This window comes from Oryx dammah, unplaced genomic scaffold (genome assembly GCF_014754425.2).
Source record: "Oryx dammah isolate SB20612 unplaced genomic scaffold, SCBI_Odam_1.1 HiC_scaffold_5, whole genome shotgun sequence".
Lineage (NCBI taxonomy): Eukaryota > Metazoa > Chordata > Mammalia > Artiodactyla > Bovidae > Oryx > Oryx dammah.
The window spans coordinates 82,361,326-82,367,340 of NW_024070189.1; the positions used below are offsets into that span (position 1 = coordinate 82,361,326).

Sequence of the window (6,015 nt, forward strand, 5' to 3'; positions counted from 1 at the left end):
CGTGAGCTGATCACACACCTCACGACCCCCTCCTTCACCGTCTTTAAAAACCTTTCCCTGAAAGCCTTTAGGGACTTTGGGCCTTTTAAGTATTAGTTGCCTGAACTCCTTGATTGGTGCAATAAAAGCTGCACTTTCCTTCACCACGACCTGTTTCATCACTAGATTGACTTTACTGCAGCAGGCAAGTGGACCCAAGTTTGGTTCAGTAACAGTGAGAGTAAGGGAATCAGAACACAAAGACAGCGTGGAAATAGCAAACCCAGGTTTGGAGGGAACAAGAGTCAGGTGGCTGAAACTATCCGAGCTTAGAAGCTGGGGACAGGCTGGGTAGAGCTGAAATTCAGCCTTCTGCAGAAGGGGCACATCAGGGGCCAGTAATGTGTCAGACGGGGCATAATGAGGCTGGTTCTGCAAATGCTGGATAAACTGGAAACCGGATCCACCTGCTGCTCCAGAACAAATTGCCAGTGCCAAGCCAAAGCCAGGAGAATAAGATAACACTCACTGTAACAGGAAGAAGTTAAGAAACCGGAACGAGGCGCAATCCCTTCTTCCTGTCCAGCCTCACAGGCTCTCCCTAGAGCCCTATGTTAGCAGAATCTAACAGGGAGCAGCTGGCAAAACAGAAATATGGTTTGAAAAGTTGCAACTTTAGCAGCACAAAGCAGATGGCGAAGGAAGGGCTTTAAGCTAAGAAAGAATCCCTTAATAATGGCTATGAGGCACCCCTCGGGCTATGCAGCATCCATACACATCCCTTCTATAGACACTTGAACTCTCACAAAAGAAACACAACTTTGTCTCTAACACGATGCAACTCTACTCCATGCAAAGGCAGGCAGTCTCATCCTTACCTGAAAATGATGAGATGCAAAGTCCTGATGCTGGTTGTATCCAATTCTGTGATCCAGCACCTTCCACAAGCTACTTGGAGACCAGACTACTTCCTCCGCCCAACCTCCTCCACCTCCTCTATGAGTTCCTCACTTCCCCCTTCCCAGCCCAACCCACCACATGCACAGGTGTTTGGTGGTTCAAAGCCTCAGTGGTTGAGGTGCCTCAGAAATGGGCTAAGAACTCGATATGCTCCATAGTGCACGTATCTGTGCTCAATGACAGCTCCCAACTCAATGAGTTCTTCTGGGGTGGGGAGGTGAGTCCTCTGAAGTGTCCAGGGACCTGTGCATCCTGCCACCTTCTCTGATCCCCACACCATCCCCTTGATGAGCCTGGGCTCCGGTCCTTGTTGAGTCCTGGTTGCACCAGCAACTCTCAGAGAAGAGGGCTGCAGAAGAGGAGGGGCCTTGAGGTGTTGAAAGTGCCAAGGGACCATCCCCCACCCCACACCCTCACTATCCAGCTCTGCCCACCTTTAACTGTGGACGCACCAAGGAGGCATCCACTGCACCAGCTGAGGCCCCCTCGGTGAGGCTGAACTTGCCCTCTTGGACTGCTTTTCCCAGGAAGAAGATGCAGGCCTCATGCCTACCCACATCGGTGAGTTGGCATCGATGTGGACAGAGTCATACAGGCTAAATCGGGGTCTTGGGAAACAGGAGGTCAGGGAGAGGAAAAGGAGGAAAGGCCCACCCCTGCTGATCTGAGCTAAGCTTCAGAGCTTCTCACCCAGGGCTGCAGAAGGAGAAGGCAAGCCTGCAGCTCTGCCGGGTTACCAGGATGGCATGTACACGCTGATTCAGGGAGATCCCAGTGCCCCATCCTCTGGTCTCAGGGAGGGTGTGAAGAAGGCAGCTGGCTACCTAAAGCAGCAGAAGCAATCCCACACCTGCACCTGTCCCAACTCCCCCCACAGGAAGGAGTGGCCCCTTCCCCAGGGCTCTAGCACCGCCAGCCACCTCCTTCTCTCTCCCTGGTATCTGGCCCTGTCCCCAAGTCTTGTAACTCCAGGAGACATTTCTGTATGTTACTGGACCAAAGATGAGAAAAATAAAGAATTCAAAGCTCCCCAAAGAGTTTTAATTTAAAATAAATAAAATTATTTTTCATTATCCCTCAAATTTGGTCATAGTGCCATCTGAATATTCTGCTCTCTAGTGACTAAATTGTAAAGTTAGCTTCCAACAAAACAGTGTAGAATATTAAGGATAGGAAAAAGAAAAAAAACTGTTACTATAAACAAATATTAATACAAATCATACAAACACACACACATATACACAGGAAACGATACACATAGCTGCAATAGCCTTCATCTTTGTAATCACAAAAACAAATTGATAATCTCCTTCCATCTTCCACTTACATCTTTTCTTTGACCTCAGAAAGAACCTGAGCTGATCAGAATTCTTTACCTGGCAAGGTGACTCAAATCTTTATTCCTGAAGGGTCTGAATTCCCAGAGCCTTTCTCTCTCTTTCTTCTTCTCCCCAACACCTTTTGTTGTAGTGCTGGTGGTTGTGTACTGGCTCAATGGCATGAACAAACCAAAACAGATATTTGGCAGTCTTAGCTTCCAATTCAATAGAAACATTTGTCCATTAGGACAAACATTTGTCTGCTCCAAACCAGCAGAGTTCAAAATTGCAGGGTTGGGGGGCAAGAATCCCAAGTAGATTATTATTAAATAGTAATAGTGAAAGGAAGACTTCCCTGGGGCTCCAGTGATTAGGAATCTGCCTGCCAGTTCAGGGGACATAGGTTCAATCCCTAGTCCAGGAACCACATGCTGCATGGCAACTAAGCCAGGCAACCACTGAGCCCATGTGCCCTCGAGCCTGTGCTCCTCAAGAAGAGAAGCCACTGCAGTGAGGAGCCTGAGCACGGCACCAAAGAGTAGCCACAGCTCACTACAGCTAGAGAATGTCCACACACAGCAATGAAGGCTCAGTGCAGCCAAAAAAAAAATTAATTAGTTTTGAAAAATATTGAAAGGAGATACACTTAACTCTAACCTTGACTCTTGGGCCTGTGCCTATAGGAGAGGCACGCATATGTTAGTTTCTTTCTTCATCCTGTAAGATAGAACCCTATGCTTTCAGGGTGTCTCTTCTAACTGGTAGCCTAACAGGCCCTTTACGAGGCTATGCTCTATCTTATTAAGCTAGCAGCTTCTGAGTGATGGAGTAGGTGGCAAAAAAAAAGAAAAAGAAAAAACCAGTGGATTCTGTGGGCACTAGCCCTCTGCTGAAATTCTGTATCATGAAATGAGTTCTTGATCAAAAGCAATGTGGCATGCAGTGAAGTCACCATTGTTAGGACCAAACGGAAGCCAGGAAGCCAGGACAGACACTCAGGGGCAGGCTAGGCCCGAGAAAAGCTGAGGCTCTGGGAACTCCCGCAGGCAGTGTAGCTCGACCAATCAGAAAAATCCCCATAGCCCCCGCCTGCGCCAGACCCGAGCCAATCCAGATAGGGATGCGAGGTTTAAAAGTCCCACGCGTGCGTATGGTTTAACCAATCAGCTATGCTGTTACAGAAACAAAGAACCGTCTGTATAAAAGTATATGTGATTCAGAGCTCAGGGTCTTTGTCGGATTCCACTGTGCTGGATGAAACCTGGGCCCTGGCTCGAGCTGGTAATAAACCCCTTTATGCTTTTGCATTGCTGTGGACGTCTTATTCTCTCAGTTTTGGGGACTTGGACTCTGGGCATAACACTGTGATGGTGAGTAAGACAGAAACACAGACAAGGAAGGCAGATCCATATCGAGAACACGTATCTATTCCAAAGAGAAATCTTTCCCCTCCACCCTGGAAGAGGTCCCGAGCAACAGTCTTGCCACCAAGTTGATGGCTGGTTCACAGAGGAATAATGTTATATCAAAGGTTGTTGCCAGGTTAGGCACTCAGATGGAACATCCTTGGTGAAGGGAACTTTGTGTGGTTGAATCTAGAACAAAACTTCATGACAATCAATATTCATTCCCTATTTCAAGATTAACATCTGAATGTGCTATTTTACAATAGATTAAACAAGGACTCTAGCCCTTAGGGTCACCCTTTCAAACAACAGAGATAATCACAGTTTCCGGTCTGCCTCCCCACCAGCACTGGACTTGTTAAAACGCTGTTTATTAAGTGGATGCCTAGTTGGGCAGTCAAGCCAAGATGGTCAGCTGTCAGGGAAGTGTGAAAAAATTTTCCAGGTTGCTTGGCTTTGTATGGTTCTGCTGGCTACCTCAGGAGAGAAGAGCGGTGAGTAAGCCAGCTGCATCTCTCTTTCATGGCACACTTCCTCATTTTCAAGGCTGGGGCAAATTTCCATTCAAGGGTTAAAGCTGCCCACGGGGAAATTAAACCATTTCTTGCTCAACAAAGAAATAAGGACAACAGCTACATGATAACGCTGGGGCTCTGAGACGCTTGATCTGTATAACGTTGCATGGAGGATTGTGATACGCTGTTGGCTTTGCAGACAAGCATATGTGACCCAATTTGTTTGCCACACAGCTATTCCAGAGAGGTAGAGTTTACTGACAGAAGAAAAATGAAAGCAGAGTACTGATTGCACAATCAAAGCCGAGTGGCTGCTGAACAGAATACAACGCTGTGTAAATCCTGAAGCCATCCCGGAGTAAAGAAAACTAAATAACAAGGAGAAAGAAATACTAGAAATGAAATACTGGGTGATTTCCACTTGTATCTCCCCCAAAATTTATTTACCTTTGGTAACTAAAATAGGCATGAACTCTTATTTTCTTAGTACTACTTAAGGTATATATTTAATTTTCTTAAATTCCCTTAAAAAACTTAATTCTATGGTTTTGATTTTAGGTTGCAAACATTTAAAATGTGCAGCAGTAAGTTCTCAGTTTGGCCAGTTTTTATTGTCATGTAACCAACTAACTTTGTATGTGGATTTCATGTTACTTTTTGTATATTAATCATGAAATTCAATTTTGCATACTTATTTGTAATGTTTCTTTTAAATAAAAGTGACTAATCTTGTTGATAAAAAACAGGGGGAATAAACACAGTCTCAGTCTCCATCTGGGCTCAAATTCCTCCCCATGAGCAGAATCTGACTAGCAATCTTAATAAAAGAAGCAAATAAGCTCTGGGTCACCATACACATCCTTTGTTGTCATTGTTAACTCTTAGGAATCCTTAAGAGAGGTTTTCAAGTGGATTTTTACATCCTTCCGTATGAACAATGAGTAGTATATGATATTGATGCTTTCCTCCAACACTGTTTTCTTTAATGTGAACGTGAAATTCAACTTAAGGCAAGTCTGTTTTGTAGGCTTGTGACTGTATGATCTTACTGCCCAAATGGATTTATTTAAAACTTTATTTAAAAATAAAGTTTTATATATATAAAAAAATAACACAGTCTATGGACTTTTTGAGTGGACTGAGCTTCCTTAAGACTCCTGATCTTTTTCCTTGTACTTTCAATATTAGTTTCAGAGAACAAATAATATGAAAACCAGTATCCAAAAATTAGATGAATTTGGCCTAAGAAGCAACTGTAAACCTTTCTGAGCAATTGATTCATTTCTCCATTTGAGGGACAGATAATTAAATTGGATGGGAATCCACCTATGTCAAGTTGTAGTCTCTAGAAGAAGGGTTTAGTCAGGTAAGGAAAGAACATGCCTGGCTCCAACCAGAACTAGACTCTTCCATTTTTGCATGGAGCCTAAGTGAAGGTTAAAAGTTTGCTAGCTTCAGATGAAGACAGCAGAGTAGGAAGACCCTAGGTTCACTTTCCTGCACAGCAAAATTACAACTATTTACAGAACAACTACTGGTGAAAACAACCTGAAGACCAGCAGAAAAGATTCTCTGCAACCAAAGACATAAGGAGGGGACCACAGTGAGACGGGCAGGAGGGATAGAGATGAGGTATAGTCAAGGTCCACATCCCTAGCTAGGCAACCCACAAACAGGAGGGTAATCCCAATTGCAGAGGTTTTCTCAAAAGAGGGTTTGAGCCCCACATTGGGCCCCCCAGCTCAGAGTCCTGCAATAGGAAGACAAGTTCCCAAAACATCTGGCTTTGAAGGCCAGATGTTTTGGGAGAGTCAGAGGGTTGTAGGAAACGAGCTC

The 6,015-nt window shown here is 44.7% G+C and overlaps 1 pseudogene; it reads left to right on the forward strand.

Annotated features, from left to right (window-relative positions):
* The first annotated feature begins 778 nt into the window (after positions 1 to 778).
* On the forward strand, positions 779 to 1,967 carry LOC120864702 (annotated as a pseudogene).
* The last annotated feature ends 4,048 nt before the right edge of the window (positions 1,968 to 6,015 follow it).